Raw genomic sequence first — 27,656 nt, forward strand, 5'->3', positions numbered from 1 at the left:
CCACTGTTGCTGTATGCCACTCTTTGGGCACATATCCTGTAGTAAGGCTGAGATTGAACAGTAGTTTTATGTTTGGGTTTAGCTCTTCTTGGAGTTCATGTAGGATGCAGCCCGGGACACTATCTGGTCCCATTGATGCTATGTTTTTTGCTTTGGAGAGGGCGGCTCTTAACTGAGCATCTGAGATGTCAGGGGGGCAGCACTCTGCTGGGATAGATATTTGCCCTTTTGGTGGGGGGGGGGAGTTTGCGCTGAACCTGTCAGCTAGGATGTTGGCAATGTCTGTGGGTTCAGTGTATTTTTGTCATTTTGGACTAATTCTGAGCATATCTGAGTATTACCACCCAGGTTCCTAACATAACTAAAGAAAGCCTTGTGATTATCCTTAGTGTCCTGTGCAATTTTTCTCTCGAAGCTGGCCTTAGACAATTTTATGAGAGCCCGTAGTTTTTTGCTAATACTGATCGGTGATGCCTTCCCTTTTTGGGATTTTGCTCTATCATTTAGTAGCTTCCTCCTTCTATTGTATAGTTTGTTTATGGCTGGGGTCCACCAGACAGGACACCTGCCTTTGAAGGATTGGGTCTTGGTTTTATTTGGGATCGCATGATCCATGCATTCCTGAAGGTGTTCATAGAATGCGTTTATAAAGGATTCTGCGGTCTGAGCCATATTTTCCTCAGGCCCGGGGGCTTTGAAGGATTCCACCTCGGTTTTGAGGAGTGTGAAATTTGCTTTAGAGAAGTTTTTCACTGTGGTTTTCTGGGCAGGTGGTGGGGTCGGGATGTGAATATCCAGTGAGATTAGTTTATGGTCTGATCTTACCAGTGAGGGATACATTTCTGGTCTGGAGCATAGAGCCCCCATGTTGGTGATGATCAGGTCCAGTATGTTTTCCCCTCTTGTGGGAGTGGTAACAAGTTGTTCCATAGCATTTGAGTTTATAAATTCTAGGAACCTTTGGGCTAGGGTGTTGGAGCTAGAGTAATGCTCCCAGTCTATGTTTGGGTAGTTGAAGTCGCCCAATGTAATGGTGTTTGGAGAGACCTTCATATTTTCCAGTGTTCTCAGAAAGGCCAAGTGGGATTCCTGGGTTTGGGAGGGTGGTCTGTAGCAGGCTATAAACTGGAAGGCAGTTTTACCCACTGTTAGTTGCACATGGATAGTCTCTGATGCTTCGTGCTTTGCCACCAACCTGGAGGTGTGGGTATCTTTGATGAATATCGATACTCCCCCTCCTTTTGTGGTTCAGCCCAAATTTTTGGACCGAAAAGCATTGTATGAGGTATAACCTGGTAGTGCTGGTCTGCTCTCGGGAACCCTGAACCAGGTTTCTGTAACTGCACAGATATCGATGTTCTCCATGCTAAAGAGAGTTTCGAGTACGTGCATCTTGAGGTTTAGACTTCTGGTGTTGAGTAGCATTACTCTTAGTTTCTTATCCCTTGTGATACCTATGGAGGTGGGTTTGTCTTTTGAGCCTTGCCTAAAAAAGGCACTATGGGGGTAGCAAGAGCCTTTGCCAATATCCGAAAGCCCAAGGGTGACAGGTGCAAGCCGTGCGTAGCGAAGCATCGTGGCTTGTCGAGCATATCATCCCAGGCTGACAGGCATTGGATCCCCTTTGAATGACACCAGTACTTAAGCCAATTGTTGAAATTGATCATCTTGTCTTCATATTGTGGCATCATTCTTGGTGAGGGTAAGATGCTACTCAAGGTCAGGGTCATACCGGCCTGGGCTACATGCTCAGAGAGCTCCTTTATGTCTCTTTTCATGTAGTCCAGGGAGGTACGTCTCAGGTCATTCACACCAGCATGGACAATGACTGAGTCATATTTGTACTTGCCTTGGAGTGACCTGAGTGCTTGTGTTATGTGGCGGATCCTAGCGCCCGACAGGCTGCTCACCATGACCCTCTCCTTGTTCAGCCTGGTGAGCGGGACGTCAGTGTGCCTGACGATAGAGTCGCCTATTACAAGTGTATCAGGTGTGTTGTTTAGTCTTAAGGGCTGTGACTGTTCGGCACACTGGCTTTGTGAGATATGTGTTGCACGTGTTTTGTTTTGGGGTAGCGGTTGCTTGGGTGTCTGCTTTGGAGGTCTCTGCTGCTTAGGCAGATCTTTATTTAGAGCCTCCGAGTATGTTTTTGTGTGATTATGTGTTTGGTTTGCTGTCGTGGTAGGTCTATGTGAGACTGGAATTGTATTGAGTGTGGTTTCCTTCTCCTCCTGACTGGTTATGCCAGTACTGAGTTGAGAGTGCTTAGCCTCCAGTTTGGCTATATGGTTGCATCTCTCACATGTGTTGGAATTTGTTGGGAGGAGGAGAGGGTTGTCTGTGTACATGAGGCAGTTGTAACATTGCCTCAAGATTCCCAGATTCACCAGCTGGACTGGAGAGGAGATTGACAACTGACCTTTGGGCATGCTAGAATAATATTGGGAATTCCTTAATTATTGAAAACAAGGGCCAGTGGGGAGTGAGGGTGTAGTGCTTTTAATTTTTAGTGCTGACTTATATAATTGCTTTAGCGAGCAAGTGCCAGGTAACTTAAGTGCAATGTGTTACAGGTAACTTAAATGCAAAATGACAAACAGTAACTTTCTTTCAAGTGAAACAAGGAAATAAGTACAGTAAGCAATGCAGATATCACTAGAGATCCACAGAAGCTGAGAAGCCGATTAGGTGGAATTAGCGTTCCAGGGAAATAACAAGCAAACAAACAACAAGTATATAAACAAAGCTAGATTCAGTATACACACACACACACACACACACACACACACACACACACACACACACACACACACACACACACACACACACACACACACACACACACACACACACACACACACACACACACACACTCACACACACACACACACACACATTTATATATACCCACACAGACATATATGCTTACATTCACATATGCATTTCTAGCTACAGATCCCTGTAGTTAAGTAGCATACTTTTAAACTTCTACCTTATCATTATTTAAACTCCTATATAAATTAAAAGACAAAAGGCTAATATAAAAATACTGCAGAGCTTTGGCCTTCTCATGTGAGCCTGCAAAAAACAGTCAGCCAAACTTGTCAGCCCAGTGCCTCTACAGGTCATCATACCTACCCCAACACAAGGGGTTCAGAGTGAGTGAGTACTCCTAATATGGATGACAAGTGACCACACAATTCCTGACAAATATTTACTTTCTTTCACTCATTTTCAACCACCACAATTTGAATTTTCTTAGGATATGACTCTTACAAGAGGCAGGCTATGATCTCAGTCCCCTTGTCTGCTGAGCTTGGAATTCATCTGTTATAGATACTGCCATAACTAGAAGTGCCAAAGCTAAATTTATTAATGCTAGTGCAGGACAGAGATATAGAGGGTAGGAACCCACCCTTTGAAGTGTGACATCACCATACCCAACTCATGCAACCATATAGAGGTATTACCCATGGAAATAATAGTGGTGTCAAGTTCGGTTTACTAGTTGCACCGATGCAGTCATATGCAGGTCAGTTTTTGGAGCATATTTACAGCCTATTTTAGTATAAGTAGGGAAATCAATACATGTACTTACATGTGGTTGTGCTTATGCAGTTTAGTGTTTGACATGAATTCCACAATGTCATTATGGTCATGCATTACTAAGTTATGAAAGCATGAGTTCTGAGGGGGTGCTTGAAGTGCTCCTTCTATATTTAAGCAATAACTCTCGGATGGGTGTGGGTAATGCTGGATTTACCCACGGTTGGAGTGGTTTGGTCACAAGGGCGAAGCCAGAGTGACCAAACAAAGGCAACCGTGGGTAAATCCAGCATTGCCCATACCCAACCGTGGGTTATTGCTATTATACAATGACACTATTTAAGAAAAAAATACTTACCCCGGGATTCATGAAGCTTGCGCTAGGCACCGGAGTAGCGTCGGTGATCTAACGCCAAATATGGCTGCTGAGTGATTCAGGTACAAGCTGTTTCCACATGCACTACCAGCGTACACCAGAGCTACACGGCTCCTGGCGCATGTATGCTAATTACCCCATGTGCAGCAGTGTAGCATGCAAATTAAGGTATATAACGATTCATGAAATGGTGCAGGCATGGCATAAGCAATGAAGAAATGTAAACCAAAAAAAAAAAAAAACAGTTTACATTTTTTCAAACATAAAATTGGAACCATGAAAGCAGACCAAACTTACGTATTATAATGTTAATATATGCCAATGGCTAAATATATAGCCAATGGCATAAAAAAACATGCACAACACAAAAAAAAAATAACATTTAATGTCATGACCACACTAATGCAAAGTAAAACCGCAGTGCATTGGTGTGCAAATGGGATCACAATGAAAATATATTTAGATGTCATAAAACTGCAATGTAACACAATTCATGATTTCCCCATAATAGTCAATGGCATGCATGCTACACCACAACCATGGGGCAAGGGTTGCTAAGGGTCTGTGACAGTGCTCTGTGCGGTAACTAGGAATTGGTAGTCAATGTAATGCTAATGAGTCAAGTAATACTGAGTCACAAAATCCCCACCGGCATAAGGATGTACCACATGGCACAGCGGTACAACACCGAGGTGTGGCCTGGAGGTAAACATGACATCAAGAGAGGGGTGCGCCACCGTAGCTGTAAGCACATTGGAGCATTGCTAATCTGGGTTGCCTGTTGCTAAGCAAAGCCACAGGATAGGGGTGTGGAAGTTGCTAAGGCTTTGCTTAGCTGAGAGCACACAAGGTAACCAAAAGTGCATGTGAACGTGGATGAAAACGCGCTCGAAACCCGATAAACGGCTGTGCGCGGCATGCACCACCACTGAAACAGGAAGGATACTGAAGACAATAAGGAAATGCTGCAGCATGGTAATTGGAATACAAATGAGTAATTAACACCTAGGAACTCACAGTGGGCCATTGACAACAGCTAACAAGGCTGCTAGCAGCTACCTACAGAACAGGAAAGGGAGGCGCCGTACTGCAAAGAAAAGAGAACTGTCACAGCAGAACACACTTTGCAACACAATCCTGGGTTGTGAAAGTACAAAACAAGAAAGCAGGCAGCTGGATGCATGCCTGACAATGGGAGGGGAATTGGGTTGAAAAGTGAAGTAAAGGGCAATAGATGAATCATGGCAGCCAAGCGTAAGTCAACACCAAAGGCCCCACAATAGCAGTACCTGCTGGAAAACCCATAATTAAGATACCCTGCAGCTGGAATTGCACATACACACCCAATTACACCAGCATCATCCATTGCACAATAGTATAAGGTGTGAAAGCCCCCCACACACACACACACACACACACACACACACACACACACACTCGTGTATTCCCAGACACTCTGCACCATTGGTGTATACAGACAGGGAACTTTTAATATGTACATGTTAGGGGCTGCCACAGCTTTGATTCACCAGCGTGTGTTGAAGACTGACAGTGGTGTGGAGGGTGATGCTGACAACCATCTCAGGCACCGGAGGAGGAGAAGAGTGTTCAGACCCAGGTTAACCTACTAGGGGCTACATGATCTGGAGATAGTAGAGCATTACAGAGTGGACAGGGACACCATACAGCAACTTGTTGAGCTGTGCTGGTCACACCTCAGAGCCAGAAGTAACAGAGGGGAACCCATCCCAGTGGACAAGAAGGTATGTGTAAGCTTGAGAATACTAGCCACAGGTATCTTCCAAAGGCCAACTGGGGATATCATGGGGATCTCACAGGCATCAGCATCCAGGATACTCCACCAGTTCCTGGATGCCATGTTACCACATGCCAAGGAGCACATATACTTCCCCTGAATGCAGGAGGAGTTGGTCTGTAATATGCATCTCTTCCACCATGTGGCAGACTACCCGGAGGTACTGGGTGCAACAGACTGCACGCACATACACATAAAGACACCACCCGGTGAGCAGGGTAGGCACTACATAAACCACAAGGGATACCCCTCCATCAACTGCCAGGTCATGGGCAATGCCCAGGGCATTACCATGGATATGTGTGCTGGCAGCCCTGGAAGCTATCACGACTCCCACATCTGGCATGCCTCACAGCTGTATCAGATATTTGACAGGGGGGACATCCCATATGGCCACCTGGTGGGGGATGCTGGCTATGCACTGGAACCGTAAATGATGAATCCCATCAGAAATGCACACACAGCCATGCAAGAACACCATAATGAGGCACATGCAGAAACCAGAATCATCACAGAGTGCGAGTTTGGGATGCTGAAATCACAGTTCCGTTGCTTGGACATATCTGGTGGAGCCTTGCAGTACTCTCTAGGCACGCGTGCCCGCATCTTCATAGTATGTGCCATGCTACACAATATGATCCTGCGGAAACAGCTGCAGCAGGGACAGAATGGTGAAGGCTCTCACAGCCTTCCACCATTGCCAAGGGCCCCACAGGCACAGAGGGACTCAGACCATGAACACCCTGTGCCAGCCCCAGTAGGCAGACGGAGGCATGCCCAGTATGCCCATGCCTTGGCAAAGAGGGAATGTATAGCACACACACTGACAGTTTAGGCACTTATAAACTGACACCCTTCTCCACCTGCACACACACAGCAAACATGGATGGCACACACACACGACCACCTGTAAATTGTCATGTATAGGTGGTCTACTGTGTGCATCCTACATAGGTAGCCCTCAACTATTGTACACACAACTACCATTGGCACAAGGTAAGTCAATACCTGAACAGTAAATTAAGCTATCAGCATGTGTCCATACTGTATGTATAGGTTCATAGATACATATGTAGGCACATGCCTAACTGCCCGAGGCCACTCATAAGCATAGCCAAAAAGTGTCTGCTGTCGCCACCCCATTGATTAACTAACTGTCCCTCTGTGGAGCAGAGCCAATTGCGGGATCCCTCGGGTGTATCCACTGTTCCCCACCCACCCTGCAAGGATTCCCTGGAGTGTTAGTGAGGGGTTTGTATAATGTAATCAGGGATGTAGTTCCAAATAATGGGGAGTATACGTGACAGGAATCTTCTCTGATGATTTACATGTTACATAGTATACCTTAACCACAGCTTGCATATATAGGTAGTATTCCACAGAATAATAAACATTTGGAACACACAACCACTGAAATGTGAGTTAATCACCCTTGCACTACCAGTGCCTTCTCTGAGAGGTAAAATTACCACTGCCAGGATTAAAACACACAACCATATACACAATCTTTACAATAACCTACCACTAAGCTACCTGACATGTACCAATGGCAATTGTGTATACTGACAGGATAAAACACAAAAGGTAGGAATGTGTGGAAATAGGACAAGCCAGCATGTACCCAAAGAAAGGTGTATGCTATATATATATATATATATATATATATATATATATATATATATATATATATATATATATATATATATATATATATATATAGAGAGAGAGAGAGAGAGAGAGAGAAAGATATATGTCGATATATGGAGATATACATATATATATATGTATATATGCAGCTATTTAGATAGGTTAATAACATCTACATAACCATGGAGGTACATATAAATGGGATACCTACCACATACCGACTGCGTGACATAGCAACACGCATAATCATGAGGCTTAAAGTCCAAAAGACCACAGTATCGAAACAGCAGAAGGGTGAGGTTTAAAATCCCAATGTTAAGGGACATTTAGTCAGTGCTTCTGGTGTTGAGGTTCAGGTAGGTTATTGTGTGTAAATGTGTTTCTGAGGGCTGTAGTCTGTGTAGGTGTGTGTTCGGAGTGCAGTGTGTGTTCCTGGGGGACTGTAATGTGTGGGTGTGGGTTTGCTTTGTGCGTCTGTTTGTGCGATCTAGGAAGTAGAATATTAAAGTGGGGGGCACAGACACCCACATGGGGAGGTGTAGGTGGGCTTGCCCACCTGCTCATACGTAGTGCAGGATGGTTTGTTTGGATGTGGTGGGTAGCAGTGTGTCTGTATGTGCGTGTGTGTGTTCCATGTTTGTGTTACTTTCACAAGTTACTGTTGCTGTCAGTAATGTGGGGTATGGGAGTCTGGGCCCAGTACTGTGGGCATCAGAATTGTGTGGTTTTGGGATTCCATAGGTATCCCGTATACAGTGGTTGAAGTGTTCATATATGAGTATAACATGGACCATAGCAATCACACATTCCGCCATGACCACACTTTATGAACAAAGGATATGGAGAGTATATGCCCATACACTATTACAAATATGTGCTGACCGTGGGTTAGTGTCACCCTATAAAATCTGATGTGTGTCCCGAAAATGTCCCACTATGGCCATATGAAAAAGTGGCAACCCTAGCCAAAGAGGGTCAGTCACCAACACAACTCCAATGACTGCAAATACCTATGACAGAAATACACAGCTTTCATGTAGCAGCACTTTATTACATTCCGATGTATTGCCGAAAGGATTCAAGGACTAACATCACCTGCATGCTATACAGTAACCAATTAACAGTGCCTTAATGAATCAGCCTGCAATTACCATAGTATTAGTCCACTAAAGGATAGGTGTTCAAGTAGGGAAGGAACCCTCATGCACATATCGATTATGTATAAAAGCAGTTCCTACACACCTGCATCTGCTATGTACACCCACCAACATCACCCCCACACCCCAACAAATTACAATACAAACTATAATAACATCACAAATCATTCACTCACTGTACGACATCTGCAGAAGCCTTAACATACCTTGTCAGAGACACACTAACATGGCCCTATGTGAAATAGTTGCTGTTATACAATGGAACAGCTGCTGATGTTACAGGTTTGTTTGCACTAATCCCATTTCAGGGGGTTGTGTGTACACCAGGAAGTGTTATGAATTACTGATTAACAGCACAGTATGATACACATGTACACCAAACCAAGGATGTCTGGTGAGCACACTGTAAACCACAGTTCATGCATAGCCATACAGCCTTGAGCTGCCCAAACATATTTGCCAGACTGAAACATCTGCAGAAGTATCAGGTACAAACAAACCCTGCATAAGTAGCAATGTTCTGAAATATAACAGCTGTGCTCACACGTAGAACAACATCTTCTAGCCATTACACACAATCCACCCGAATCATGAAGCTGATATATCTCTAACTGTTGAAATACATCACAAACAACACATCCAGGCTGTCTTCCTCAAAAGTAAGGCAAACGTACAACGCCCAAGTGGAGTACTCAACTGTACACCACTGTTGCCATGGTATTGGCTAATGAAGTAGCTGCACAGCTGATGTGCATCTAATTAACTACTTTGGAACACCAATTGGTGGTCATGATAGCACATGTTACCGATATTTAACTAGAAAAGGATGGCTTATCACACATTCAAACCATCTGTATATACCAGCAGAATGTTACAAAGAAGATTGAAACACAAACTGAAAAGGATTGAATTAACAGTCAACAACACCTCGGGTTACTAATAAGGTATGTAGAACACTCAGTATGTCTGTGTATGTAGTACCTATTCTGTAATATTTAAAGTGCATGCAATCCATATAGTGTTAACAGTTATCTTGTAGTGATGTATTGCTGAGCATAGTAACGCTTGTAGTATTTATGTGTGTATTGCTGTAGGTCACAAGGCAAACACTGCATACACCACAAGGGATGCTATATAAGGGCTTTCAACCCAAATATTCCTCAACAGCCACTGTCAGTGGCAGGGCTGGTCCAACAAGTATGTGCTATAACAGGGGATAGTATATGTTGATATATTGTAACAGTAGGCATATGTATGGGGGTATTACTGAGAATAACATTTTGAAGGTTGGCCCACTGTGCAATTATGATTTGCATTATGGAATATTGTGCCAATAACTGCAATGTACAGTATTGTAGGCAGATATGTATTACAAGTTACATAGCATTACTGTTATGTTAGGCAAACATTAGTTATATCTATTGGCATTTACAATACACATTAACAGGATACATATGACTTGTAGTCGCCTGACAGTTTATCAGCATGATAGCAAAGTAAAATGGAAGAGCTAGTTAACTATCCATGCACATAAGACATGTAATAAGTGCAAAGGTAGGTACTAGGCTGTCCACCCAAGGGTATTTATAAGCCTAGCTAGAGTGTGTTGGCTTTCACCACCCCTTAGGTTAGTTCCCTGTGCCTCTGAACGGCAGAGCCATTAGTTCCCTGTGCCTCTGCCCAGCAGAGCCACTGCAGTGATCCCCAGGGTACATGTCTATCTCCCATCCAACCATCAAGGTTTTCCTTGAGGAGTGCTATTGAGGTGCCCTGCCTGATGTACATTGGAATCATGTTCTAAATCATGGGGAGTCTCCGGGTCAGAAATCTATCTGTCCAGCATGTCCTAGTCATCATTATCTTTAGGTGTATATCCCTAGAGCATGTGGCTCTCAGGGGCTTCTGTTTAGGTGGAGCATATCCAGCAAAACTGGGTTGGACATGGGCCTTGTATGTCAAGCAGAAATCACTTGTGAGTATGCAGTATACAACCGTGTACAGCTAGAGTTTCTTAGGTTGGGCTGCATAGGTCATCTGTTTGAGGTCAGTAATCCTCTTGGTGTGGTACTGTTGTGGTCTTCCAAGCTGTTGCAGTTGTCTTGTAAGATACATCCCAAATGGGGTGCTGTATCCTTTAATGGGTCTAATAAGCCATGAGTAGACAGACACAATGGCCTCCTTTGTTCTGGATGCGAACCCATTAGAGATTAGAGGGGCCACGTAGAAGGATATTCTAACCACCTTGTCATTATGGATATCGAGGTAGAGATTGCTATCTTCTGGGGTTCCCAGATCCCTTATTATCTTTACTGTATGTAGGGGACTTTCACCTATGTGGCAGTCCATGGATAATTAGTTATATCCAAAGGTGATGACTATGCACTTTTTGGCATTCAGCTTGAGGCCATGATATAGACACCAGGTATCCGTCTCAATGTGACCCTTCCAGAGGGTGTCTGTATCAGCTGGGGAAACAATTATGGCCCCTAGTTTGCAGTTGTCTGCAAACCTTTTCAGCCAAAGCCCTCTTGTGCTTGCCTGTATGTCAGAGAATTATATGCCGAACATGAGGGGTCCTAGGACTGAGCCCTGGGGGATGCCACTTGTAACTGCTATACAATCGGACCTAGGGTATGCAACTCCCACTGTGTGGTTCTGTCCGTGAGCCACTTTGCAAACCATCACATGACTTAGGGGTTAATGTTGAGGTGGATGGGTATGTCGATAATACCAGAATGGGGAATGGTGTTGAAAGCCTTTGAGAGATCAAGGTAGGCTGTGTGGACCTCCTTACCCTCATCTAATGCCTTGGTAACTGTCTCTAAGAAGTCCACCAGGTTTAACAGGCATGGTCTGCCCTTAACAAAGCCAAACTGGGAGGGGTCAAAGGTTTGGTGGTGCCCAATGTCTCTGTGATTGAGATCCATGATGATGTGCTCCATAGCCTTGCAGACCAGGCTAGTCAAGCCTATAGGGAAATAGGTCTCATGGACCGTTGTGGCGCCACCTTTGTGGAGTGGGATAACTGTTGCTGTGTGCCATTCAGGGGGCACAAAGCCCGATGTGAGGCTATTATTGAACATGGTGTGTGGGTGAGGAGCCAGTACATTCTGAATTTCATGTAAAACGCATCCTGGGATGTTGTCCAGTCCCATGGATGCTGTGATATTGACTTTAGAGTGTGCAGCTTTTACCTGCGTAGTTGTGATTACAGGGACTCTGCACTCTTCCTGTATAGATATGGGCCCTTTAGGGGGTGAAATGGGGGGAAAGGTAGCACTGAACCTATCTGCCAGAATGTTGGCAATATCAGTTGGTTCTGTAATGTTCGTGCCTTTGTGCTGTAACTCAGAGCAGATCTGGGTGTTGACATTGAGATATTTGACATAGCTATAAAATGCTTTGTGGTCGTCATTAGAATTAGTGTCAGTTTTGTTTCCATAGCTAGCTTTGGAGGATCTTATAAGGGATCTCACCTTCTTACTGAGGCTGACCAGGGAGCTCCTCCATGCTTGGGATTGTACTCTCTTTTGCAACAGAGTCTTCCTTCTGTTGTACAGTTTGTTTATGGCAGGGGACCACCAGATTGGCTTCCTTAATTAGACGTATAGCATCTTGGTTCTGTTTGGGATAGCACAATCCATGCACTCGTGTAAGTGCTTATAGAGTGCATTTGTGTAGGATTCAGCAGTTGTAACAATATTGTCCATCTGCATGGGTGTTGTGAAGTTCACCACATCTGTCTTAAGAAGCATGAAGTTGGCTTCGTAGACATATTATACTGTGGTTCCCTTAATGGGGGGGTGGGGGTAGGATGTGGATATCAAGGGTGTTCAGCTTATGGTTGGATCGGACCAACGAGGAGTTGACTTCAGGTGTGGAACACTGGTCACTCATGTTGGTAATGCTTAGGTCTAGGATATTGTTGCCCCTGGTGGGTGTGTGGATACCTTGATCCAGGGCATTGACGTTTATGAATTCCAGAAAGCGTTGAGCTAATGAGTTGGTACACGAGTAGTTTTCTCAGTTTATGGTGGGGTAGATTCACTGAGACTATGTGATGAGTGCGGTGTGGTGTGAATGTTTACCTTCTCCACATGAATGTCAGTGTCAGGCTTGGTTGGAGAGAGCTTTACCTCCAGTTTGGATAGATAAGTGCATCTCTCACAGGTTGTAGTGTTGGGTGGTAGGCGGAGAGAGCTGTCTGTGTACATGAGGCAATGTCTGCATTGCCTCAAGATGTCTAGATTCATCAGATAGACAGGAGAGAACACTGACAGCTGACCCTTGGACATGCCTGAATATAAAACTAATTTCCCCTAGATAAGTGAAGAAAGTGAGTACAAGAGCTATTTTACTCTAAGTAATGAGGAAGACTGAGTGCTATAGTAATTAGTAGCTTACATAGTGCTTACAAGTTCTGAACAAGTGCTGAGCATGAATAAGTAATCCAGATAGGGTCTTGGATAACATAAACACACAGTTCACCCCCCCCCAAACAGGTACACAATCATATATCCATGTACACCACAGAGCCCCTGTACCCACAACTATGCAGGTACAAGCTGCACTCAGGCTGCATGGGACCTGTCCACATCCCAGGTTGTATCATACACATATGGCAAAACAGGTTGCTCTCCACATACACATCATGTAAAATATAGCTTCATGTCAGGCTGCGTACGCACTGAATGGTGCACACCAACAGGTATCACAACCTACAAAGGGGGAGACACCACTGATAATGGGAAGTACTACACTACTACCCTTCTGAGTCTGGTATGAAAGGCCATGAATCTTGATCATATTATTTGATGTCAGCAGTACAGATGTAGATGACAGTAAGGTTTTTTTCACACTGCATATCATAACCTTGCCAGGTCATAGGACATCATCACCCATACTGTGTTCCACCTACACCTACATAGATGTACATTCCTATGTCACAGGAGTGTTTTGCAATGGGACTGCTGGCAGAACCAACACTACAGAAGGTGTCTGAATAATACATGCACATTACACCAGTGCCAGCTACAGTAAGACAGGGTTAATTAATTGTATTCCCCCTCATTGTTGTCCATACCACACAGACTAATAGAAGGCATCTGTCTATTTAAGAATGCGAATGACTATGACCTAGGAACAAAAGCCGACTCAGAGTGTTGTGAACACTTTGGACTTTGTGGGTGAGGTGTGTGTGACATATGGCCACAATCTGATGGCTACATATTACATTGTCACCCCTTTGTTAATAACCCTGTACCCATAAACTGCCACCTAGGCAGCAGTCACATAATGGACACTGTGTGTAAGGGATGCAGCTGGGCAGTTGTCTTTCCTGTGATAGCTATGTCACCACACCTGTAAGGTAGTCATATGTGGCAACCCTAATCATGACAGGGTGCCATCCATGAATATAGAGATCATTGTCCAGCCATACACAATACTCAAGTAAGCCATATCAGATCACATATTTCCTTTAAGGGGTATTGGCCATTTTCAGATGGCCTACACCAGCCTTCCCATTCCTCATCTCCACTATGTAGCATGATGCATACCCTGAATAAATCCATGTCCAACCCAGTGATGTTGGACATGATGCATGTACACATCCTGATCTCAAACACATACTTCATGGAAATCCACCTTGCTAGTACTAGGATCACCACATGCTGAACAGATCCTTGTCCCATACACTTTACATAGTCCTGCCATACTATGCTTTCCTGACCAGCAAAGCTGCACATCGCCCCCCTCTCAGACATGTTGTGATGACTGCATGGTAAATGAATCATTAACCCTGTGGATCAGTTATGTGGCACTGCTCCACCTGGCCCCAGAGACCTGCCTGTCGGCTACACCCAGGTAACCTGTCATCCTAGATTCATACATGGCCCAGGGCATATAGCCTACTAGTTGACTTTGATTGTACATGCTATAGTTGATATCCATTCCTGCAAATACCATCTGGCTAGCCAGTGTCCCATGTGTATCACATGTGCAACACAGGTGATACATGGCAGGATGTTGAATTGCTGTACAATGTTGTGTGGATGTATATGGCAGAACACATACATGTAAAACCTTCCATGAGAAAGTCTGCAGGGTCACAGGTCATGTCTGTTAAGGCAGTGTAAGCCTTTATGTGTGACATATACACAGCATCAAGGTCGACTGCATTACTGTGGACACATCCAGCCATGTGCCGATAGGTAGGAACACCAGCACAGGCAAACAGACATGCCCACATCAAGACAACATCCACATGGAGTATGAACAATGTAATCAGTTGACTCACACACATATATGGTGATAAAATCCACTCACCATTGAGTGTCACATGTGAGAAATGTGTCATTCCAAAGACATGCATCTGGAGCATTTCTCCCCGGGCCTCCACTGAAAACAGGCTCTGTGGAACCTAGTCAGACTTTCCCGGTCAACAAATGATAAATAAATAAATAAATAAATAAATAAAATGTCAGTGGTATTAGTGTCATGTAGATTTGCAAAGACAACTAATCATAATAAATGCGATATACATGTATGTTCAGCTGTAGATCTGTATGTCTCTGTGAGTTACTGTGACCTGTCTACATCATTATGTCTTCCAGGTGTGCTGCTTGCAAGGCTTCCCCCTTATACCCACTTGGAGGATGAGGCCCTCATCCCATACCTACATGACAATCATGATATCCTGTTCAGCCATGTGCCACAGGATGCACAGCAGCAGGATGACCTGTGGATGGAACTTCGCAGGAGGGTTAATGATGTGGGTGGCCACAGCCGCACATACCAGCAGGTGCGCAGACACGGTACAGACCTAATTATACATGCAAAACAGTGTGCGAATGCAATCACCAGGGAACAAGGTGCAACAGGTGGTGGACCACCAACCCAGCCCCCACTCACACGTATTGAGGAAATACTGGCCAACCTGGGGACACTTGCAGAACAACATCCACAAGCCTTAGCTGATATTGTGGAGGTGGGTCTCTCTCAACCACTGAGCCTGGAGTTGCTTGGTAAGTCACTACTGCACCTATAACAACTATATTCCATATAGTTGCATGTATCACTGTACAATATGTAATGTAACATCATATGCAAGGCATGTATACATACATGCCTCATACTATAGTATGCTAATTTGTGTATGCACACATGTGCATACACCATAGTATAGTCTAATGCATGACACCCATGCAGCCGGGAACTGAAAGTTCAACTGCTGAAGCCTACACTAAGGCACTGTACGAGCACATCTACTCATGCATGAATTGTGCTATCCCAAATAGAACCAAGATGCTCTCATCCAAAAAAAGGAAGCCAATCTGGTGGTCCCCTGCCATAAACAAACTTTAGAACAAAAGGAAGAAACTGTTGCAGAAAAGAGGAAAATCCCAGGATGCAAAAACTCCCTTACCAGCCTCAGTAAGAAACTGAGATCCCTCATAAAATCCTCCAAAGCTAGTTACGAAAATAAAATTGCCAAAGATTCCAAAGACAACCACAAGGCATTCTATAACTATGTCAAGAAACTAAATGGCAATGCTCAGATCTGCTCTGAGCTAAAACAGAATGGCATTAAATATACTTATCCCAAGGATATTGCCAATATCCTGGCAGATCAACTCAGTGCCAACTTCACCCCCTCTCACCCCCTAAATGGCCCATCTCAATACCGGAAGATTGCAAAATTCCAGTAATAACGGCCACGCAAGTAAAAAACGCACTCTCCAAAGCTAAGAATACAGCATCCATGGGACCAGATGACATCCTGGGCTGTGTACTACATGAACTACAATATGAACTGGCACCTCACATAAGTGTCATGTTTAATTATAGCCTCACCTCAGGTTTCGTGCCCACTGAGTGGCGCAGAGCTACAGTTATCCCACTCCACAAGGGGGATCCACCTTGGATCCTGGAAACTACCGTCCCATCAGTCTGACAAGCCTTATCTGGAAGGCCATGGAGCGTATTATCATGGAACTTATAAACAAAGACATTGGCAACCTTCAAACACTGGTCCCCACCCAGTCTGGATTTGTGAAGGGCCGATCTTGTCTCCTGAACCTAACTGACTTTTTCAAATCAGTCTCCAGAGCCATGGACAAAGATAAGGTGGTCCACACAGCCTATCTAGACCTTGCCAAGGCCTTTGGCACCATCCCCAACTCTGGAATTATAGATAAAATTACTAAGCTGGGCATTAATCCCTACATCACCCAATGGGTTGCTAACTGGCTTACTGAAAGAACCCACACTGTAAATGTAGCCAACTCCAAATCCAGCTCCAGACAAGTGACAAGTGGAGTACCTCAGGGTTCAGTCCTGGGACTGCTCTTGTTTGGCATCTACTTCTCTGAAGTACAGGCCAACACTAAGGGACTCTGGCTAACAAAGTTTGCAGATGACTGCAAACTGGAAGCCATTATTGAATCCCCAAATGATGTGGATACTCTACAAAAGGGCCTTAGTGAAACAGATGCTTGGTGCCAGAGCCATGGGCTCAAGCTCAATGCCAAGAAAGGTATAATTATTCCCTTTTGGAAAAACGTGTATCCATGAACTACCATATAGGTGGCAGTACACTAAACACCAAAAGTGTGATAAGAGACTTAGGGACACAGGTGGACAGTGGTCTCACCTTCGGTAACCACATCGCCACAACAGTCAGGAAATCCTTCTATGTGGCTCACCTCATCACTAAGGGCTTTTCATCCAGAAAAAAGGAGGTCATTGTCCCACTGTACTCATCCCTCATTAGACCCATTATAGAATACAACACCCCGTTTGGTATGTACCTCTCAAGACATCTGCAACAACTGGAAAGGCCACAGAAATACCTCACTTAAAGAATCACAGGCCTAAAGCAGATGTCCTCTGCTGACCTCCTCAAAAAACTCCAGCTATACTCTGTTGCATATCGTTTACTCAGAGGCGATCTCTGCTTAACATACAAGGCCATGTCAAACCCAGAGCTGTTGGACATGCTACACTTAAAGAAACCCCAATCCCTCAGAGCCCTATGCTTCAGGGATCTAAACCTTGTCATCACAATAAACAAAACATGCTGGAGGGATAGGTTTCTGACCCTGAGACTCCCCAGACTCTGGAATAGATTGCCCATACATGTCAAGCAGAGTGCCTCTTTGGCCCTCTTCAAAAGGAACCTTGACGATTGGATGGGAAAAAGGAAATTCACCCCTGGGATCACTTCAGTTGCCCTGCTAGACAGGGGTCCAGGGAAGTAAATAGTGTGGGAAGAAATAGCCAGGGAATTGTTATGGCTAGGCTTGTATAGGCCCTAGGGCTGATAGCCTAGTAGCAACCTAAGAACCTATGAACTTATGGTGTATGTGTTAACGTGCACATTGCACCTTGTAGCAATCATACAGGTGTGGATAATGCTCATACTGCTGTGTTACACCTATTTAGGTACCTCTGGCATTCTGCTGTGACAGCAGCCCATTGCAGGTGAGACTGTTATTATTTATCAGGCATCATAATGCACAGATCTATCTTCCATGTGACCATTTACCACATGTAAACATAATGTATGGTCCTGTCACAATATACAGGTCGGACTTACAATGCATCACAATGGCTACCCATGTGCAACACTTGCAAACTATGTGAATCACAGGCATGAATCCTCACAAACTGTCTTTGCCAGATGTGTGGACAGCTGTGCATACAATGTTGGAGGTGCTGTTCACTGTAGGGACATGTACTATAGATCAGAACTACACATGCGGGGAATGCAAACAGTACTACACAGTGGGCTGGAGTATGGCCAGCCCACAGGATTCACTGGTGTGGATCATAGCCCTGCTATGAATGTCACACAATGTGATGTGCTATCTTGACATGTCCATGACATCTAGTGGCCTGGCTGCAACACTGCCTAACTACCCTGAAAAACATATCCCGCAAAACAAACATACCACCCTTTGTCTGCATAACCCTGTCTTCAGTGGAGCATATGCCATCTATGAGTGTATGTCATATGGGCAACACAGACATGTGAAATAGACAACCATCACAATAATTTGGCCAACACATGTACACACATGGCCATGGAGGATGGCCAGAGACATGAAGCAACACACACAGTAGACGTGATGTGCTTGTGTATACACCCTGTCATACAATGGCTACACATGATCCAACTATGGCCTTTGTGTAATGGTTATATTGCAGATGTGGAACACTAGACATCCTACAGGCCTGTGCACATCTTGTGTAGGCGTGACATCAATCCACCACATAAGATGTGTTGAACATCTTGAGTGTGTTATGACATGACAGCAGTCACCTGTACAGTATCCACATCAGCCCACAGATACAGCACATTCCCCTTGCTGGTGCTGGACATCAATGTCATACTTGCTCCTCGTGTGTGTGTGTGTGTGTGTGTGTGTGTGTGTGTGTGTGTGTGTGTGTGTGTGTGTGTGTGGTACACAGATGTCATGTGGGACATGGTGTACTGACGTGTTCACCATGTCTGGCCATAGTTGCCAGGCAGCAGCAATATGGTTGCAGATCGCAGGGGTGTCATCCGTATACCCTTCAGTGACCTGTGTTACACATTCCACATCATGGTTTAGTGTGTATACACCTCAGTGATGTGGGTCACATTCCACAGTATATATGTATTGTATCTGAACACAGTTATGGCTATGAACTGTGTCTGTAACTCACACTGTATAGCAATAGAGACACTTCATGATTCCCTTCAATGGCCATTAACATCAGCTAAATGTGCAGTATATCTGTGGGGCAGACAGACAACACTGCATTGGGACACCATTACCCCACTGTATATTTGACAGGACACCATTGTGTTAAACATGTATGCATGTTATTGCACACATCAGCAGATCACATGTCATACTACATGTGATTGTCAAGGTCATATGCCACACATCAGGCAGGTGTACTGTTAACCTGTGCTGGTCTACATGGTGTAACACAGGGATGTATGCTAACTACTATTATGATTGTGTAATTTGCGTGCCTTCTGCTATGACACATACATGCTGTTGTGTGCAACCCAGGGATGTATGATAACTGCCACTATTATTGTATGCATTGCATGCCGTCTGCCATATCACATGCATATTGCATACCTTCTGTCATATCACATGCATGTTGGGTGCCATAGCGTGTGTGTCTGTGTGTATGTCTGTGTCTATTGTATAGATTGTAATGTACATTTCTTGTCTGCCCCTCACAGGTGATGTAGGTACGTTGCCCTCCTGCGGTCCATCTGATGTTAGTGTCCCCACAGACTCTAGCAGTGATGATGAACGTATGATTGAGGCACAGGCAGGGTAAGCAGGGGCTGAATCTGTGCCATTGGTTGCCATTTCACCTATACCCCCTCATTCCCACACACAAATCCCATGCCTGCACACATGCCATCACCAGTGGCCATAGAGGAAGGACAGTTGGTGTGGGGTAGCTTGGAACAGGAAAGTGTGGGGGCTATGGAAGGTGTGCCTGCACACCATGGTGTCAGCCAACTGACTGGTGGTGCCCCACACAGGCACATGGCCAGTGCTGTTAGTAGGAGGACCTCTGGCCAACATGCCCCTGCAAGACAGAGTGCAGCAGCTGGTGTCACCAGATGCATGTTTTAGGCTGTAATGGAGGCACAGGCATGTGCAGAACTGCACAACAGAGAAGATCAGAGGCTTCAGAGGTCTGCTGTCCATGCTTTAAACAACAACATACAGGCAATGGTAAATGCTCAACAGCAGATTGCTGAAGCTTTGGATAGATGGTTGGGTGACATGGTTGGAGTCCTTGACCGTGGCATGACAATCCGTGAGCGTGAGCTGTCTGTGTTGGAACATCTGGTAGGAGTGAGGTGTCGGGCACGTGGATGTAGGCCTACTACATCACCTGTTTCAGGTCTATGTGAACGAGCTACCTCACATGTCCACTCCCATAGTGGCGGTAGCAGCAGCAGTGCAGCTGGTGCTGTGCTGTCCACACCACGACACAGCAGGCCATGTGCACATGGCCCTGGATGGTCCCAACAGGGACATAGGTCCAGTGGACAAGTGTCATCAGACAGTACCCAATCTGCACCTCTGCATGGTAGTACCCATGCAACACCTGGCAGGCACAGGTCACATGTCCATGACCGGACTCCGGGAACTGTATAATCTGGCCTGTACAGTCCACAGCTGTCAATAATACCCCTGTGTATGCCAGATACATGCCAGAACTGTGTGCATACATGCACGCACACACCGGAAACATATGTAGGGCACAGCAACACACACATATGCATAACATCCACACACGCCCAATTAGATCAAAGGCCCTAACCCACACACATGATGTCATCCAATGGTGCAGCCTAGGCCTCTGGCAAACATTATCACCCTGTGCATATGATGATGCCTATGCCACATCCCTGACATCCACACCATCGGTGCAGGGACATGCTCATATGGTCTGATGCACAGGGTGAACAGACTAGTAAGATAAGTGTAGTTTTCAATTGTTGAGTACTGTTGACAGGCAGCAGACATACCATGTACTACAGATGTACAATGCATTTCGTACTGTTAACAGTATGTGTCTTGTGTAACAACAGTAACTGCATGTTGGTCATGATGTTCTGCTTTCCTCCTTCAAGTCTAATTGCACATGCCGGTGGATGTCAGTGTTTGCAAGTGTCCCATATGTCAATGTGGACTACTCACATGTATGTATGAATATACCAGCATGCACCGTGTAGCTGCCACATAACAGTGAGAATGTCCCACATTCCAAACACGTCTACTGATCCAAGAGCAGATAGCTGTGTATTAAGCTACTGTGGCTACAGACATGACATCCATACTGGGTGACATCACAGGTACAGTTACATGGAGTGGAGAGGTAAGAGAGCGGTCTAGCTGATTACAAGAGAAGACGCCAGTGGGAAGTGTGATACCTCATTGGGAAGCAGTAATACACGTTCCCATGACAGGATGACAACACACAAATGCACCCACACACTCAGGTATTCACACACATGTATTCAGTGACACAGTAACACACCCACACACTCACAAATTCACCGACACAGTAACACAAACTCAAACACAGTTGCTACTGTTGAGGTGAGGACCCCTGCCTATGGGCAAATCATCATTACAGTACTGTGCACCTACATGAAGCACCACAGAGAATACACATGTACAGGTAGTCAGTATGGCCTAAGATCGGGGACATCAACACAGATAGTAGATTGCATCGCCTGGATGGGTGGAGGGGTCATATCAGTTCATTATGGTAACATACATCCCCACTCCAGGGACCAGACAGCCATACATGCACACACACACACACACACACACACACACACACACACACACACACACACACACACACACACACACACACACACACACACACACACACACTGTGGCATTCACTATTGAATACACCTATGTCATGCACATACAAATACCTCACATGTGTGAGATACACGCCCCTGCCTATGTCCTGCTTTCTACATTGCAGTCTGTACATATGTCTACACTAGTGTACAGGAGAGTGAGTAACAATTGAGATGTATTCCCCACCATAAGTGATATATATGGACACACACGCAACCACACATGCCAGTACTGCGAATCAAACACCTGCCTAGCTCATGATATGTATGACAGACTTACAGCAATACTGCACGCGTTACAAAGTGTACTGATGCTTCCTTTGACAACAGTGCTGATATATGCACATGGGACATCTTAATTGTTACAGGTGTCAAGTGATTTACCTTCGGTGTCACCCTGACCACTGTTTATGTTGTGTGTTATGTCCTTCAATTAATTGCTTACTGGTTACACAGGTTATTGTAGGACTGCTTGTGACACACCTGTGAGCTGTCCTCAGCAAACATCCATCTGCAAAGATGCCCCACCACATAGATATTTCCACACATTTGTCCATACCTGAGGTACATCTTTCCGTACATTCAGCATATCACCATATACAGCTGGCAATGTTGAGGCTGCATTGCAACTGCATGATGTACTAAGATACATGTTACCTGCATACATCAGCAACTGCACACGCATGGTATCTGAACGCACACCACTACATGTACACATGTGTAGGTCCTAGATTCCTGTCATTTGGGCATGTTTGTAGGCATTGCAATTGCTGGACATGTGTAATGACATACATGACACATGGACTGTTGCATGATATGATAGGTGAAATGGGTGACCTGTACAGAGGGAATGTTACCTCTGTCAACATTGATATCACACCTTATGTATTGCTAGCATTCAGCAGCCATGGATCTACAGTCCATGTGCATGTGTGTAATGGCTGTAGCCACCTGTCTGCACAAAGGACAACAACAGCTATGCTATTTGTATATATGCTGTGTGTGTGTGGCATGTACATTTCCAGAGAAGGTACATGTATGTCATATCCAAGCATGAGGGTGTGTGCTGGTGTATAGCAACAGTCATCTGCTAATGCTGTAAATAACTAAGGGCCCCTTGTATGTGTACAGCTGACTTGTTTACAGACAGTGGTATCATTGCATTGCATAACACATGATGCAATTGTGTCAGTACATGGGTACTCTCTACAGTTGATGTAGAGCTTGGTACAGTCCACTGGTCAAGGGTCACATGGTGGTGTACTCTTATATGTCCTACAACATGTATGGATGTGTGTTGGTGGTCCGAGGGCATGGTGGTGTCTGAGGTTTACATCCTAGAATGCAGCATTTAACACTGTGTCCTGCACCTGACTCATCTGTGATGCCTTTCGTGGGGGTACCGGTCAGTACATGTGAGTGGCCTCTATGTATGTGGGGACACCACCACCTGGAGTGGTCCATACCTGTGTTATGGCCCACATGTCTGGTTCTGAGGTATATGGTTGTAGTGCTATTGTGCACTACAGAGCCATCAGCCTCGTGTTCCTGACTGCACAGATGTCAGTACTCCCCATTGTTGGATCTACAGTGAGCAACTGTGATTATGGATGCTACATGCCTACCACTTGTTAGCATAAGCTTACAATACAGTTGTCCTCTAGGTGTCAGGGTGTTATCCTGTGTTGAGGACATTTGCCTTGGAATGCCACTATATGGGTGGATGCGACTTGGGTATTATCCCCACTCCTTTGAATCATGGATGCATGTGATATGTGTCAAAGGCCTGTCTACTGTCAGTCATGTCATCCCAGCATGACAAACACTGGACAACCTCATACTTACAGCAGGACATTGGCTCATTGTGCTGGTCAAGCAGCTGCCACCCCTAGCAAGGCTGATTGTGTTGGTCAAGCAGTTTCCACTCCTAGCAAGACATCACTGCAAGTGGTGGTATTGTGCTTGGTATAGGATGGTACATCAAAGGTGCCGGACAGCATCAGATGGTGTGTAAATGACCAGTATCAGATATATGTAGAGCAGCTTTCCTGCTAACAATGACAACTACTAACACCAGAGCCCATTACAATGTGTTCTTTATGTCTAACTGTAATAGCATGGCCACTGTGGCCTTCCATGTTTAGAATCAGAGTGCATCCCAGACAACCCTGTGCTACTAAGTGTGTGAGCATGCCTAGTGACACCTTGTGTCAGTTATGTGCCTCTGTGTATGGGCATAGCCATTGTAACCCTGTATAGTGATAGTAGTCATCCATTCCACAGATGGGCATACTCCAGGTCAGGATGGATTCCTACTTTAAACACACAGGTTCACAGGTATGTACATCTTAACTGCCAGCATCTCTGTTGATGTTCGCATTCCTAGAAGGTTACAATGACAACCTTGAAATGTGTAGTCTGTGTGGCGCGACTCGTAACTATGTAGTATTGTAATAGTGATCTGTAGATAGACAGGTCTTCCGTTCCCAACACTGGCATGTGTGTGTTGTGTGTGTTTGTGTGTGTGTCCCTGTCTGCCTGAGGACTGAATAATGCTTTTATACTGCTCACACTCCATGCAATTCTTATACCCACCTTTGGCAAGGCTGATGATGTCACCCACCTACAAATACCCCTCTTGGAGTACTGTGTCCCAGTAATCATGGTAGTGTTTTCTGTAACTGCATAATGCTGTAGTGCAATAAAGTAGTTAGGCTGGTGTTCTAATCCCAGGCTTGCCAAGTGTGTGTGTGTGTGTGTGTGTGTGTGTGTGTGTGTGTGTGTGTGTCTGTGTGTGTTTATCCCCATCTACCTGAGGACTGAATAATGCTTTTAGACTGCTCACAGTCCATACAATTCTTATACCCACCTTTGGCAAGGCTGATGATGTCACCCACCTACAAATACACCTCTGGGAGTGCTGTGTTCCAGTAATTTTGGTAGCATTCTGTAACTGTGTAATGCTGTAATATAATAAAGTAGTTAGGTCGGTGTTCTAATCCCAGACTTGCCAAGTGTGTGTTTGCCCTGTCTGCCTGAGGACTGAATAATGCTATTAGACTGCTCACACACCATACAATTCTTATACCCACCTTTGGAAAGGCTGATGATGTCACCCACCTACAAATACACCTGTGGGAATCCTGTGTCCCAGTAATCTCGGTAGTGTGTTCTGTAACCGCGTAATGCTGTTGTGTAATAAAGTAGTTAGGTCGGTGTTCTAATCCCAGAATTTCCAAGTGTGTATGTTTGTCCCTGTCTGCCTGAGGACTGAATAATGCTTTTAGACTGCTCATACTCCATACCATTCCTATACCCACCTTTAGCAAGGCTGATGATGTCACCCACCTAGAAATACACCTCTGGGAGTACTGTAACCCAGTAATCTGGGTAGCACATTCTGTAACTGCATAATGCTGTAGTGTACTAAAGTACTTAGGTCGGTATTTTAATCCCAGACATGCCAAGTGTGTGTGTCTGCTTGCGTGTGACAAGTACAGTGCTTTGTAGAGTATGCACTCTCTGTACAAATCACGTCACTTTGTCATTCCTGCTGTTGTCACCCACATAGGGATACACCTGTAGGCATGCTGCAACCCAGTATTCGCTGTAGCGTGTGCCCTAAAAGCGTATTGCTGCAGTGTGATACGGTAGGTAGGGGTTCGTATACAGGACATGGCAAGTGTGTGTTTGTCTGTCAGAGCCTGTGTAGAGGTGGCTGTGAGTGTCTTACTACTGGACATGGGGAGTGGATTTTGTAGTTTTCCCATATGGTGTCCGTCTTATGACACATTGGCCACCTCACGAGGAGTACAGCTGTCAGTCAGCCATGGGACTGTGTTGGCAAGCCATACCCCTACATCTGGCAAAAGGCCTGGTGAACAAAGTATGCAACCCTACTAGTACCCGGTATATGTCCCGCACCCATGTGCCATGCACAAACAAACTTGCCTAGGATATCCCGCTATGTTGCTAGTACCATGCACATTGATGACAGATAGTAGGCATGGTGTGAATGCAGTGGCCTACAAAGGACATGGTACCCTGTACAGTGGTACAATAGGCACATATATGCGGACTTTGTGCCTTCATTATGTTCCACACTGGATGCCTGCAACATATGTGGTGCCATCAAATGTGATCCACAGAGGCTATACAATGCTGTACGCATGTGCCCTGAATGGACCCATTCCACTGACTCCACAGAATATCTGTATCATACTATCAATGCAGGTGCTGGGTCGACCTGCTCACTATAAGCAGGTTTCGCCACACCAGACCAGTATTGACATATCGGGGGATAACAAGCTGTGTACACAACATGTGCCTGCCAAACCAGGTACATGTCTCTGTACAGTATTGTGGGAAATGCACATCCCAGGCAATGTCCATGTGAAGAACTATCAAACACAGACATGGCATGCATTGCAAAGCTATGGCCATACACATTGGTAACCAGGATGTCAGGGCAGATCATGCAGTGCCCATCTGTGTAGGACATTGCAGACACTACACTCCTGCACTGCCCATCATTGTCGGGTGACACGATGCCAAAGATTACCCCTCACTCAGCCTTGTACAGCCATCTTGCATAGCCAACCACTACACACCCATGAAGCAATGCATACATGCATGCCAGTACTGGCACCTTGTGTCTGCGAGCGGGATTTGATGGTCCCAACCACAGTCACTCCCAGTATAACTCGTTGGCATACCAACAGATGTCAAACACTTTCACATGCCCTAGCCCATAGAACCTGCAGATATCCTCTGTGGTGCATGTAGTCCTGTGCATTACTGCAGTGTGGCAAACTAAGTAGTTAGGTTGTGTATTTGTGGCCCTGGCAAAGAGTGTCAATGCGTGTCCATTAGAGAGTGCGGTTGTGGTGACAATGGCATCTATTCATGTGGACAGCCATGTGTGCCACACCTAATGCATGTCTACTATATCTCTGTTGCAGATGTCACTCACCAACACACATATATGTTCTTACAGCACAGCAACATGTTGCCTTTGTGGCACATGTAGTAATGCCATGCACATGTAATAGTAATAAGTAGTCAGTCAGGGGTTTGATCCCTGTACTGTTAGGCATGTGGCAGACAATGCTTAGGGTTAAGTCTCTAAGCCCTTCCCCAGTGTACTTTGCCTGTCTCACCCACACACTCTCTGGTGGATGTGAAGGAATACACCTGCTCAGCAGAAGCATGTGTATTGTAAGTGATGGACATGGTCAGGTGATGGTGTCTGCACCTATTACAGTCCTCCTTTAGCTGATTGCATGTGGAACAGCTGTGATGGTGTTCCCATAGCCATTCGCATGATAAACACAGTACACTATCTAGGGAAAACATGCTAGAATTTGGCCATGACAGTCGCTGTGAGTGGTACCTGGATGTGGTGTTTTGATACGGCATCACAGATGAAATCTGAATGTACCTCACGCATTATACACAATGAGAAATAGCCTAAAGCCAGGAGGGTGATGCGCCACACATGACTTCAGCATGCAAGTGTAGCTATTCTGCATTGACACTACAGCCTGTTTAACATGTGTGTGGTAATAGTTATTCTGCATATTTTAATACAGACATGACATTACTCTGTTTGTGAGGGACCCCCCCCCCATCTGTAGGGCCATCTGTGAACTGGTCAGTGTGTGCAACCATTTATTTCCTATGTTACACACTGAACACACATCTGTG

Source organism: Protopterus annectens, chromosome 1.part0 (assembly GCF_019279795.1).
Source record: "Protopterus annectens isolate FY-2018-M chromosome 1.part0, PAN1.0, whole genome shotgun sequence".
NCBI classification, from domain to species: Eukaryota; Metazoa; Chordata; order Ceratodontiformes; family Protopteridae; genus Protopterus; species Protopterus annectens.